This window comes from Aethalodelphis obliquidens, unplaced genomic scaffold (genome assembly GCF_003676395.1).
Source record: "Aethalodelphis obliquidens isolate GAN/ISIS:26980383/991018 unplaced genomic scaffold, ASM367639v1 scaffold118, whole genome shotgun sequence".
Classification (NCBI taxonomy): Eukaryota; Metazoa; Chordata; class Mammalia; order Artiodactyla; family Delphinidae; genus Aethalodelphis; species Aethalodelphis obliquidens.
This window is the reverse complement of record NW_020838062.1, coordinates 1,104,028-1,117,294: the sequence shown is the minus strand read 5'-3', so window position 1 is coordinate 1,117,294 and position 13,267 is coordinate 1,104,028.

The window sequence follows — 13,267 nt, the reverse complement described above, 5'->3', positions numbered from 1 at the left end:
AGGACAATAGGATTAACGAGGCAGGAAAGTCCATCATGTATTCAGGGAAGCTCAAGTAGTCAGTCTGAGGGTGCATAAAGTATGTACAGGGGAAACATTTGATCATTCAAGCCTTCCAACCAATATTTTTTAGTCTACACTACGTACCAAGTCCTGTGCACAATTCCAAGGATGCACAGATGAATAAGACAACCCTTGCTCTAAAGTTGTTCCCAGTCTAATAGAGTGCAAGTACACAAAAAGAGAAAGATCAGCTCTATTTGAGGGAATCAGGATCACCTTCCTAGAGGATGGATGCTTGAGCTGAGCCTTGAAGACTTAAGAAGCATTTGCCAGGCAGCTAAGTTGAGAAGAAGAAAGATCAATTATGGAAGAGGGAAAACTGCAGTATGTGCAAAAAACACGAAGACATGAAATGGTGTGATGGTTTTAAGGGCTGCAAATAGTCAGCTGTGTGCATGGAGTCAAGAGCACAAAGGGGAGACCGATGTGTGCTGAATCAGGGTACTGGTATTAAAGACTATAAGAGAGGGTAAATGTGAGAGGTATTTAGGATAAAGAATGCATAGGTGATACAGCCACTATGGAGAACAGTATGGAGGTTCCTTAAAAATCTAAAAATAGAACTACCCTATGACCCAACAATCCCACTACTGAGCATATGCCCAGAGAAAACCATAATTTAAAAAGACACATGCACCCCAATGTTCATTGCAGCACTATTTACAATAGCCAGGTCATGGAAGCAACCTAAATGTCCATCGACAGATGAATGGATAAAGAAGATGTGGTACATACATACAACGGTATATTACTCAGCCATAAAAAGGAATGCAAGTGGGTCATTTGTAGAGACATGGATGGACCTAGAGACTGTCACATTGACTGAAGTAAGTCAGAAAGAGAAAAACAAATGTATATTAACACATATATGTGGAATCTAGAAAAATAGTATAGATGATCTTATTTGCAACGCAGAATAGAGACACAGACATAGAGAACAAATGTATGGACACCAAGGCGGGGAAGGGGGTGTGGGATGAATTGTGAGATTGGGATTGACATGTATACACTATTGATACTATGTATAAAATAGATAACTAATGAGAACCTACTGTATAGCTCAGGGAACTCTACTGAATGCTCAGCAGTGACCTAAATGGGGAGGAAATCCAAAAAAGAGGGGATATATGTATACATATAGCTGATTCACTTTGCTGTACAGTAGAAACTAACACAACATTGTAAAGCAACTATACTCCAATAAAAATTCATTTAAAAAAAAGAATGCATAGGACTTTGTAACCAATTGGATGAATAAATAGGAGGGAATCAAGGATCAATTCTGGGTCTCTGACCTAGGTAACTGGGTGTCATTAACCCTGATAGGATTTCCAAGAGAATTGGATATGGGCTGAAAGGAGACTGGAAAGATAGGCAACGGCCTAGTTGGGGAAAGCCGTGTTAACATAAGCAAGACTGAAACATGAAAGACCTTGAAAAGTTATAGGGAACGTGGAAGAGTTTTAATCAGGAAAGTATTATCATATTGCCTTTTGGAATGTTCACTCTGACTGCTGTATTAAAGTGCAGTGTGCTGAAATGAGGGCGATGGAGGAGTCAAGGATGACTTCCAAGTTTCTGGTTTGAATACCTGAGTGGCTGATGGAGTTATTCACTGATATTGGGAACACAAGAAGAAAAGTAGATTGAGAGGGGAAAGCGTGGAGTTCAGTTTGCGATATGTTGAGTGATTCCAGTAGGTGATTGAATCTATGGGTCTGGATCTCAGGATAGAGGTTTGAGATGAAGTTTTATATAGGCTCAGTTCATAGAGTCGTTGATGCCATGGGAGATGATCAGATCTCCCATGATCAGGGAAAAGAGTCAGTGGAACCCTAGGAGACAAATATTCAGAAAGAAGTAGAATGAACTCATAAGTAGTATAAAGAACTCATAGTAGCAATAAGACAAAGACAAACGACTCAAAAAAATAGGCAACGAATATGAACAGGTAATTACCAATAGTAGAAACTTAATGGCCACTGAATTTATGAAAATATGTTCAACCCACTAGTAAAAAGTAAAACAGCAATAAAATGCCACTTCACACTGTATAATTGACACATATTTAAAAGTTTGATGATACTAATGTCAAGGAAGTAGAAGAACAGGAACTCTCATAAACCACTGGTAAGAGCATAAAATGGTACAACCTAGGAGAGCAGTATGGCAATATCTGGTAAAGCTGAAAAGGTACACATAGCAATTCCAGATCTAAGAGAAATACTCTAGAAAAAAACACTTTTCCATATTGCACAAGGATACTTACACATGCGTTTTCATTGCAACTTTTTCTGTAAGGGTAAAAATATGGAAATAAGAAACAGGAGATTAGATAAATAAATTGAGGCACATTTATAAAACAGAATACTTTAGGGCAATAAAAATGAATGAACTATATATAGGCTACATGAGTCAACATGAAAAATCACAAGAAGATAACATTGAGTGAAGAAAATGCATTGCATGGCTTCCCTGGTGGCGCAGTGGTTGAGAGTCCGCCTGCCGATGCAGGGGACACGGGTTCGTGCCCCGGTCCGGGAAGATCCCACATGCCACGGAGCGGCTGGGCCCGTGAGCCATGGCCGCTGAGCCTGCGCGTCCCGAGCCTGTGCTCCGCAACGCGAGAGGCCACAGCAGTGAGAGGCCCATGTACCGCAAAAAAAAAAAAAAAAGAAAATGCATTGCAAAGGCTAAAGAGTATTGCCATTTCCATAAAGTTTAAAAGCATACAACAACGTATTATATATAGTTTATGGATATGTCAGCTTGTAGTAAAATTAGGAAAACATACATGGGAATTATAATAGCCAACTAGATCCTAATTATTCCCACCACAAAAAAAAAGATATGATAATCATGTGACATGATACAGGTGCTCACTATTGCTACAATGGCAATCAAATTGCAATATGTGTTTCAAATCAACATGTTGTACACCTTAAATTTATATAATGCTATTTGTCAAATATATTTCAATTAAAAAATAAGATAGTAGTTAACTCTTGGGAGAGAGAGAAATTGGAGTGAGAGAGGATTCCCAATGCTTCAACTAGATCTCCAATATTTTGTGTCTTAAAAAAGGATTTGAAGCAAATATGTTAAAATCTTAGCATCTGAAAAAGCCAAGTGGTGGGCACATGGTTATTTTCTATGTATGTCTCCATATTTTTCTATATACTTGATATATCTCATATTTTTAAAAAAGGGTTAAGAAAGTTGAATGGTGGGAGATAATTTAGGAAAATAATTGGGAATGAAAAATAGAAGAATTTAGACTTAATTCTGTAGCACATGGGGAGTGGTGGAAGGTTTCTGATCAGAAGAGTGCTAGGATCAGAGTTCTGCTTTCGAAAGAGTCCCATAAGAAGAGCAGTTAGGAGGCTACTGCAAGGGTCTAGATATGAGATGATAAAGGCTTACACATGAGTAGAGACATTGAAATTGGAGAAGAGAGGATGATGAATTTGGGAGACACTACAGATAGAAGAAATGGATTTGGCTTTCAAATCAGACCTAAGAGAGCCTGCCAAAACTTTTTATATCTTGAAAACCTTAGCAGAGAGTGAGAGAGCAAACACCATCATAAATTATGGAACCAAGCCCTGGGTCTCTGGTAGTTGCAGTAATAAAAAGAAATATTTATTGAACAGCTTAGTTTTAGTCTCAGAATTTATTATACAGAAGTAGGAAGAAGAAAAACACACACACTTCCTTTCCTACACAGGTAAGAGGTCTGCAAACAGCCTCTCTAAGAGCACAGTGAGCTGCGCATCTTCTCTCGGTTAGGGTTCCAGGCTGAGCACACTCAGAAATCACTTGCACATGGGGATGAGCACCTGTAAGAAAATCATCGGCCAAAATAACTGGTTCTCCTTGCTATTTACCTACCGAGGTACTTCAGTAATTTCATAATTACTAGGCGTGTGTAACAGTCCAACAGAGTCTCAGCCTAGAAAGCAGTGCAGCTGCTCTCTAGGGCCAGTGTTGCATGGCATGATTTGTAAGGACTCTTCCACAGCTTTGTGATGGACTAGGGTTTTGTGGCCAAGCATTAGGTTAGTTTATTTGAATAGACCTTGTACTGTTTTGCCAGGTTTTGCTGATTCCTACTTTTACACCACCACCTCCATTGTTCTGGTGGAGATACCAAGGCCTAGAGATATACTATGGTCTCTCCTAGGTCACAGAGTGAGTTAATGGCTATACCAGAACTAGAAAATGGGTATCTCCATTCCCCATCTGATGCTCACTTCACCAAGCGCACCATCTCCCCCTTATTTCCTTCATCATAATTCTTCAAGGGAGGACAACAAAGTATTCAAATGTAGGGCACAACTTGTCTAATAACAGTCACCAAATTGAACTTTGAGAGGAAATGATATCAAGGCAACAGGGGCCCCATAGCCAAGGGATATGTAACCAGGGAAGCAATGAGAAGGTCCATTGACAGCCAGTGGCTAAGCGGCCTTTCAAGCAGTTCTCCTAAGTGGTGGAAACAGGCAGGTAGGGAAGAACAGGAAGTTCTAGAAATAACATTGTCTCCCCTGGGAAGTACCTTCAACGAACATCTGAAACTGGTTCAACCACAATAAAATTCCAGGTGGCTTTTTCTATTCCTCTCTTCATTCCTTCCTTCTTCTAACCACTCTGTGATGGTCTGGTAGCGACTACAGAAACTTTTGTATGACTTGAAATGTGCTTCCTTGGAAGATCTAAATTTGATCACTCTTTTCATTGCATCTATTGATAAATTATAATTACTTTATGTATTTGACTGGTTACTGGCTGTAAGCTTCAGAAAGGCAGGTAATGTAATGTGTTTTATCTAGCACTGTAGCCACAGCATGTAGAACAATGTCTAGCACATGATAAGATATAACTAAATGATAGAAACAACTCCCAAAATTATATTCTTAAAAATGTTTTATCTTTAGGTAAAGAATGACTAGTGTCCAGTGTGAAGCAAGAGACTTAACCTTTAGGTCTGAGCACCTATACAAAAATTGAACGGGTCCTGCTATAATAGAAGAACAAAACATTGGAGGAAAACGTTGTGATAAACTGCTACACACAGAGATGTGCTGAGATCTACAGAAGAAATTGAAAGAGGTGTCTGTAAGAGAGAACGAGGAACAGAACAGTGAAAAAACTCCTGACAACATGCTAGGAGATAAGGGGATAAAAACTCATTGTTCCAAAGTGTGATGGTGACAAAAACTTGAGATTCTAAGGTCCACAAGTGGGTACCCTGGCAGGTTGAGCAGCAGTTGTGAGGGTCAGTTTTTCTTCAGATTGCTTAAGCCCTAGATGATGGGGCACTGCTGATACTCTGCCGTCTTCAGACCAGTTCCACCAGACCACCTTTCCCAGCCACCTCCATGAGAACCAGAAAAAGATGGGGCGCAAAGGTGACAGCTTAATAACTTGGCTAACAAACAACAACAGAATAACAGTTGATGCACACACACACACACACACACCAAACTCCCCTGGAACACCCACGAGGTAAGGGAGGATTGAGGGGCAGTTACTTAGTTAACTAGTGTTACAGTGGTTAAACTCATTAGTTAAGTTATTCAATCATGCGTGCATTCATTCATTACAAAGTGTATATTGAGCACTGGAGATGCAGAGATAAATTAAATGCCTTAATTAGCTCCCTCCAGTAGAGGGGGGAACTTTAAGCAAACAAGTAAACTAATATGATCTCATAGAGATCTTTAGAAATAGTTAAGAGGAAAAGTTATAAACGTGGAGAAAACAATTATTTATACAGAGAAGGTGGTATCTGAGCAAGACCTTGAGGGATGAATGGGAGGCAGCAAAGATGCAGAGGCATGAAAGTGCCTGGGGACAATGCCATTCAGGGAAGGGGAAGTGGACGGCATGACCAGAGCATGGTGTTTGTTGGGGAGAGTGATAGGAGGTAAAGCTAGAATGTTTGGGTGAGAGGGATCAAATTAAGTAGAGCCTTGAATAGAAGGCTAAGAACTTTGAAAATCATTCTGGAGGAAAATGGGGGAGCCATTGAAAATTTTAACGTATACAAATTACAAGAATAGCCAGGTGTTAGGTAATTGGTGGTAGTGCGGTGGATGGTTTATATGCAGGAGAGTTTGGTGATGGAAGCCCAATGAAGAACATTGCAGCAATCCAAGAGACAGATGATGAGGCTGGGACTAAGTGCGAGGGATGATGGAGAGCAGAGGCAAGACCATGACATATTTAGATAGTAGCATAGGCAGAATGTGGTGAAGGGTTGGATGTAGGGAATGAGAGAGCATTGGACTTAGTGTTCTGGATTGGCAGATTAGACCCTGTCTCATCCTGTCTGGATGTCAAGTGCCCAGGTCAGTGCCAAGCACTGAGTAGGTCCTTACTAAATACCTGCTGAATGGATGAATGAATGAATAAATAATGGTGATCTTTAATAGAGCGATCTGAGAGTGGAAGCGTGGCAGGTCAGATTGCATGAATGAAGACATGAGGGGGAGGTGAGGAAGTGAAGCTCATTCTTGCTGCCTTGGTGCTGCCTTTGCATTGCCCAGTGGCTTCTACAAGAAACTTCACATAGGACTCTTTTCCATTTGAGTACAGGCAGAATTGCAGTTCAGCTTTGCTTATCCCTTTTCTTTTCTGTGATATACTTGGCCCTATTGTCCAGTTGGGCTGCTGATGCACTCGCACATTTCTGAAGTTCAGTATTTGAAATCATTTTCCCCAACAGCCCAATTCTTTTATCTTTATCATTTTAATTCCTTTCAATAAGCTCTTTGCACGGAGGACTTGCACTCTCTTTCTTTTGTATAACCCTCATCCACTGGCTCCAAAGTATCTGAGAGCAAAAGTTGAGGCATATTTCTGGTGCCTTTTTGGGGGGGGGGGGAGAATTATTTCTTCTATTGGTAAACTTAGGATTGTAACCCAGTGACTGGGTCTGCAACACATTTCCCAGAGTATTTCTGCTTTGCCCTAGTACTAATTCTATGGAATTACCTTCAGCTTTATCAGTTCCCAACTCCCCTTTTGGACCATGATTCCTTCTTCCATTTTATTGCATGATCTTTCATGGTTTTTCATTTCTGTGTCTTCATCCGTCTTCTCCACTCTGTCAAATTCCCCTCTACATGTTTACTGAGTGTTGATGTCAGTTCTTGACTGGTCAAGCTCCACTCAGCCACAGAACTGAAGACCTTCCACTCTTAGGTTTGACCCCATTCAGTCCCTGAACCCTAGAGCCAATCTTGGTGTGGGAGGAGGTGCTCTATCCATTTACCTCCCCCACCTGCCCCACTCGCTGCAGCAAGTAGGCTCTGGAACTACAGTCGTCCCTCGATACCCCTAGGGGATTGTTCCAGGACCCCCTGCGAATACCAAAATCCAGGGATGCTCAAGTCCCTTATATAAAATGGTGGAGTACAGTCAGCCCTCTGTATCCATGGATGTGAAACCCAAGAACATGGAGGGTCGACTGTATATTTGTTGAAAAGATATCTATGTGTAAGTGGACCTGTGTAGTTCAAACCCCTGTTGTTCAAGGGTCAACAGTAGTCTTGTTGCCCCATTCATTGGGCCCTTCAGGCACCATATGCCTGGGTTAAGAATTCCATTGACTCAACTCTCAGCAGTACGACTACTGTTTGAGGTCCCGCTTCCATAGTAAAACTCCTCACCTTACACAACAGTGGTCCCACATCAGTACTTTTACCTTGTTTTTGAAATAGTCCTCTTGGAGTGCTCAAAATCACAAGCCAGGGAGGTCTATACTCACAAGTATGTGAACATCATGAAATATAGGAAACAAAGCAACTGTTCCTCTAAGTCTGAATTTCAGCTTTTGAAAAGATATGAAAAATAGAACAATTTTCCTAATGAGGTCATTTTTGATACTTAATCAACTTTCATGAATAATGAAAATGATAGAATGTTAAATCTTATTTCACTACACCCATTTGCTTAATCAAATTCACCTAGATTAGCCTGTGAGTCTTCAGGGCCACAGTTTGCCATGACCATCATTACCAAGTTCCCAGAAAATGTCTGCATTTGACAGGACACTGATATTGCCCAGGATTTGGTGTGGGTGTGGGTATTTGAGCTGCACTGATTGAACTCCTGCCAAAGTTTGTATATATATTCCCAGAAAAGGCTATTCCAGACCCAGGGCTGGTTTCGATCACTAACAGATCTGAGTTTTTCGTGGCAAGCAGGGTGTGTGTTTATGTGGGTATGGGGTAGTAGGGGTGGGGAAGAGGAGGTCTTGGTGGTGATAGTATTTTGATATTTTTATATTATTTTAACTGATTAATAGCTAAAATCTGAGTCATTTCAGTTTTAGTACCTTTTTTTTTTTTGCTTCTGCTTTAAACAGAAACATAGATGTATTTTTCTTTTTACTTTTTACCTTTCTCTTCCACTGAGGTATTGTCATACTTTTAGCATCTGAATATAAGTAAGTGATACAAAGTACAATAAAGAAAGACTTGGTCTGGGAGTCTGGAGACCTAGGTTCTCATTTTGCTCACTTCACCTTGCTATACCTCAGTTTCCATGTATGTAAAATAAAGGGTGTTAGACTAAATGATCCCTAAGAGCTCTTCCAGATCAAAAAAAATTCATGTGTCAATGAAATATATAACCTGGCTCCTTTCTCAAAGATGATATTGCTTGTTTCTACTCAACAGGAAAAAGTTGACATTGGCATTTAAACTGATAGATCTTATTCTGAAATGTGGTATTATAGTAAAGTGAATCTTAACAAACACATTCTACTACTTTTGTAAATGGTGCTCCTATTTTCAAACTTGGGAACTTTTTTTTTTAACATCTTTATTGGAGTATAATTGCTTTACAACGGTGTGTTAGTTTCTGCTTTATAACAAAGTGAATCAGCTATACATATACATATATCCGCATACAAACTTGGGAACTTTTTGTTTCACTGGAGAAAGAAACTTTAGATTAGTGATAAAGAAAGAAGGTCATTTATTTCTTAAATAATAGCATGATTAAATATATACTCTTTATCATATATGTTCCCTAACATATATATTTAGCATATTTAATATATGATAAACTGATAATAGTTTATCAGTAGCTGGAATAACATTAGTTCTCTTAAGACAGAGAAATAAAATAATTTGCATTATTTTAAAAAAAGATATTGCTTAAGTTTGGGGTGATCCACTTTTGAGGATATGGAGCAATATAAAACTTATGAAGCCAAGATGTGTTCAGACATCTTGTATCGATGGAACCCAATTCTGTAAAAAATAGTTTCTGCCTCTATGAGCTGAACTGAAGATCTCAGTGTTCAATTTTATTCCATCATTTTTCTGTATTTTCATTGCCCCTGGAGTTGTCTGAGAGAATTAGATCCAGAGCTACCTCTTCCCAAAGACCAGCCTCTGACTAGGTGCATTCTCCCCCTAATTCATCTGGGCTCTTCATCACCGCTGCGTGCCCTACCCTCCACCATAGCAACCCTGAGAACATGCGTGGTAACAGGCACATGACTTTTTTTTAAATTAATTAATTTATTTAGGGCTGTGTTGGGTCTTCTTTTCTGTGCGAGGGCTTTCTGTACTTGTGGCAAGCGGGGGCCGCTCTTCATCACGGTGCGCGGACCTCTCACTATCGCGGCCTCTCTTTTTGCGGAGCACAGGCTCCAGACACACAGGCTCAGTAGTTGTGGCTCATGGGCCTAGTTGCTCCGCGGCATGTGGGATCCTCCCAGCCCAGGGCTCGAACCCGTGTCCCCTGCATTAGCAGGCAGATTCTCAACCACTGCGGCACCAGGGAAGCCCCTCAGGCACATCACTTTTTTAAGTGCACACCACAGAGAGGTACTCTGCCCAGCTCAGCTTACATGGAAGACCTTATAACAACAGGATAGAACCAGGGATTTGACTTCACAGGAGTTGTAGAACTGGCCAAGTCATTCCATGCACCCACCTCAGCCCGTCTCATTTGAAAAATAGTACGTAAATGATACTATTTAGGTGATGATAATATGTACCTAAATGGAAATAATATGTGTAAAAACACTGTATAATCTCTACAAACCAGCAGGACAATGTTGCTTATCCTCAGAGAAGTTTCTCCCCCAGTAGTAGGAGTTTTGAGATCATCTAGTGAGGCCTCACTTAAGAGTTGAGGAAACCGAGACCCAGAAAGGGCAAGGAACATGCGTAGGATAATCATCACGAGAAGGTGCCTTTGCTTTCTTCCTTCAATACAAATGATGATCACTGAGTGAAGGAAAGATAGTCTGGGGTAAACATGGCTTTGACCTTGCCTTCCCCAGAGGCAGTCTCTGGCAGAGCAGAGGGGTATAGGCAAACACTGACAGCTCTGAGAGTTTAGGTGGAATTATCACTGGAAACTCTCCCTTCACAGGACAGAGAGGGAGAAAAACTCAGAGCTATAGATAAACAAAAACTTGGCAAAGAGTTCTAAGGCATAAATAAAAATACTGAAGGGACACTAGAATACTAAGAGAATTCCTTTCTCCTCATAGCTGAGGTTATCCTGTGATATATTATACCTTCAAATCTAGAGGACAGATATAACATTCCTAAAGTCTTCCTCATTCATTCAGCATTCAGCAAACACTTACTGTGCGCTCACTGTGTTGGGTGTTGTGCCAGGTGCTAGGGAGGGGGCAGAGGCACAAATAAATACTCAGAGTGCAAGAGGGCACGCAGCAAAAACTACATCTGAACAAAAGGGCCTATGGAAATACAAAGGAGAGAATGGAGAGGACTATGACACCAGTAGCCAAGAAAAGCTTCACAGAGAAGGTGGTACTTGACCTGGGTCTTAGATAGGCACGCAGTAGAGGAAGCAGGGACTGATCATAAGCGCTTCACGGATACTATCACATTTATTCCTGTGCATTAGGTACCTCTATTCTCACCAATTAAAAGATGAGGAAATTGGGATTCAGAGAGATTAGGTAACTTCACACAGCTAGTTCAAGTATAAGACAGAGCCAGGATTTGAATCTAGATCTATCTGATGCCAAAGCCTGTTATCTTAGCTACTATTATAGTATATTGGGAATTTGGTCAGAGGGTCCAAAAGCAGAGAAGTGTGAAAGAACCAGGATGACTTGTTCCAGAAATAAGAAGTCTCCTAGTGGTGGGGGGCAAAACTGAACTTGATTCTATAATCAGTAGGGAAGCAATGCATGTTTATAAAGAAGGGGTGATATGATCAGATTGTGTTTTTGTTTTGCTTTGTTTTGTTAGTAGCACCATTCTGGCTGCAGTGTGAAGAATAGACTGTAAGGGGGTAAGGAGAAAGTGAAGGTCCAGGCAACAAACAGGGTGCCTTGGATTAAAGGTAGTAGCAGTAGAGAAATAGAGAAGTTAACAGATTAGAGAGTCTGCTCAGAAGATAGAATCAATAAGAGTTGATGATAAATTGCATGTGGGTGTGTGAGAAAGAGAGGAGATGCCATTAATCAGGATAAAAAATACAAAAACGTTTAGGGGGAAAACATGCTGAGTTTGCAGGACATTTGGATAAAGATTACTAGTAGGCAGTTGGGTATACAAGGTCATACAAGCAGTTCATAAGTGAAGATTTAAAAATGACTGAGCTTATATACGTCAATCCTAATCATACATACACTACCATGTGTAAAATAGATAGCTAGTGGGAAGCAGCTGCATAGCACAGGGAGATTGGCTCGGTACTTTGTGACAACCTAGAGGGGTGGGATAGGGAGGGTGGGAGGGAGGGAGATGCAAGAGGGAGGGGATATGGAGATATATGTATACGTATAGCTGATTCACTTTGTTATACAGCAGAAACTTACACAACACTGTAAAGCAATTATACTCCAATTTAAAACAAAAGACTGAGCTTGCCCTGTAGAATGTATGGTCTGGAGAAAGAATATAGTCTAGGGCAGAAGAAACCTTAGAAACTTTGGCATTAACGACTTAAGCAGAGGAGAAGAAGCCTCCTTCTGTTCCTAACCCCACACGCTATGGCAGAAGCACAGCATATGTTCTGAGGTCAACAGTAAGGAAGCACTGAATGCTATACCACAAACCACAGGTGAATGTGCATACGAGAGGTTTAGGAACTGTAGGGCCAGTAAAATCACCCCACCCCACATATCTACCCCCAGACATACTGCAAATGCTATCAATATTGTTAACAAAACATAGTTTACGTTCATCTAATATTGTTTCTCTTGCTGAGCCACCAGGGAAAGTTTCATTAAAACTTTGATTAAACATTTGATTTAAAAATTTCATTCCTTCTGTTGACTCAGATGCTCTTATTGTCTCTCTCCAACATTATTTCTGTGCGATTCCAATATTCTGTCTTAACAAACTGGAAAACAAAAGTGATTTCATCTAATGGATTTGAGGATTCATTTGCCTTCATCAGTTTTCTACATTTTAAAAGTGAATATACACTTCTCTTTAAAAAATTACCAGTTACATTTGGAAGCACAGTGACTATTCACTAGGTAGCACCTTCCACCTATTCTAAGAAACGAAAGTTTTCTCTCCAGAAAAGAACAATGCAATGTAGAGGTTGAGTAAGTCAAAAGAATCAAGGTTGGAATTGAACTCACATATTGCTGAAGTGGGTGGCTTTGGGGTTTATTTGTCATTTGGACAACTAGCTCTGTTGGTATGCAAGACAAATCAGTGTTGAGTCACACTTAGTCATCAATGATCAATTGTTCCATGATCAATTCAGATTTGTTCTCTTGAGAGTTTTTAAATAAGTTTAGCTAAAAGGGAACTTGCTGCCTGTCTGCATTAGCTTTTGCAGAACAATCTTTCTCCCTCTGTCTATGACATGGTGTTGATATATGACAATAACCAGAGACTTGCTTATTTTGAAATCAGAAACCCTAGAGAATAGCTTTTAATTTCAGCACCTTTGTTATGATAAATTCATTGCAACAGAAACTTTCTTGGCCATGTCAAAATTTTCATCACCTCTGGGAGAAGACTTTTTTTCCTATGAGCCCATTGAGGGGAGGGGATGGGGGCAACACATCCCAGAACTGGGGTTATGTGCTTGTCACCAATCCCACTTTTCCACATCTTGAATGATGTTGGGTCAACTGCTAGGCCTATCAGCTTATGTAAGATCAATGAGATCACTTGCTTATTTTGAAATTCTCTATCCTAGAGAATAGCTTTTAATTTCAGCACCTTTGTTATGA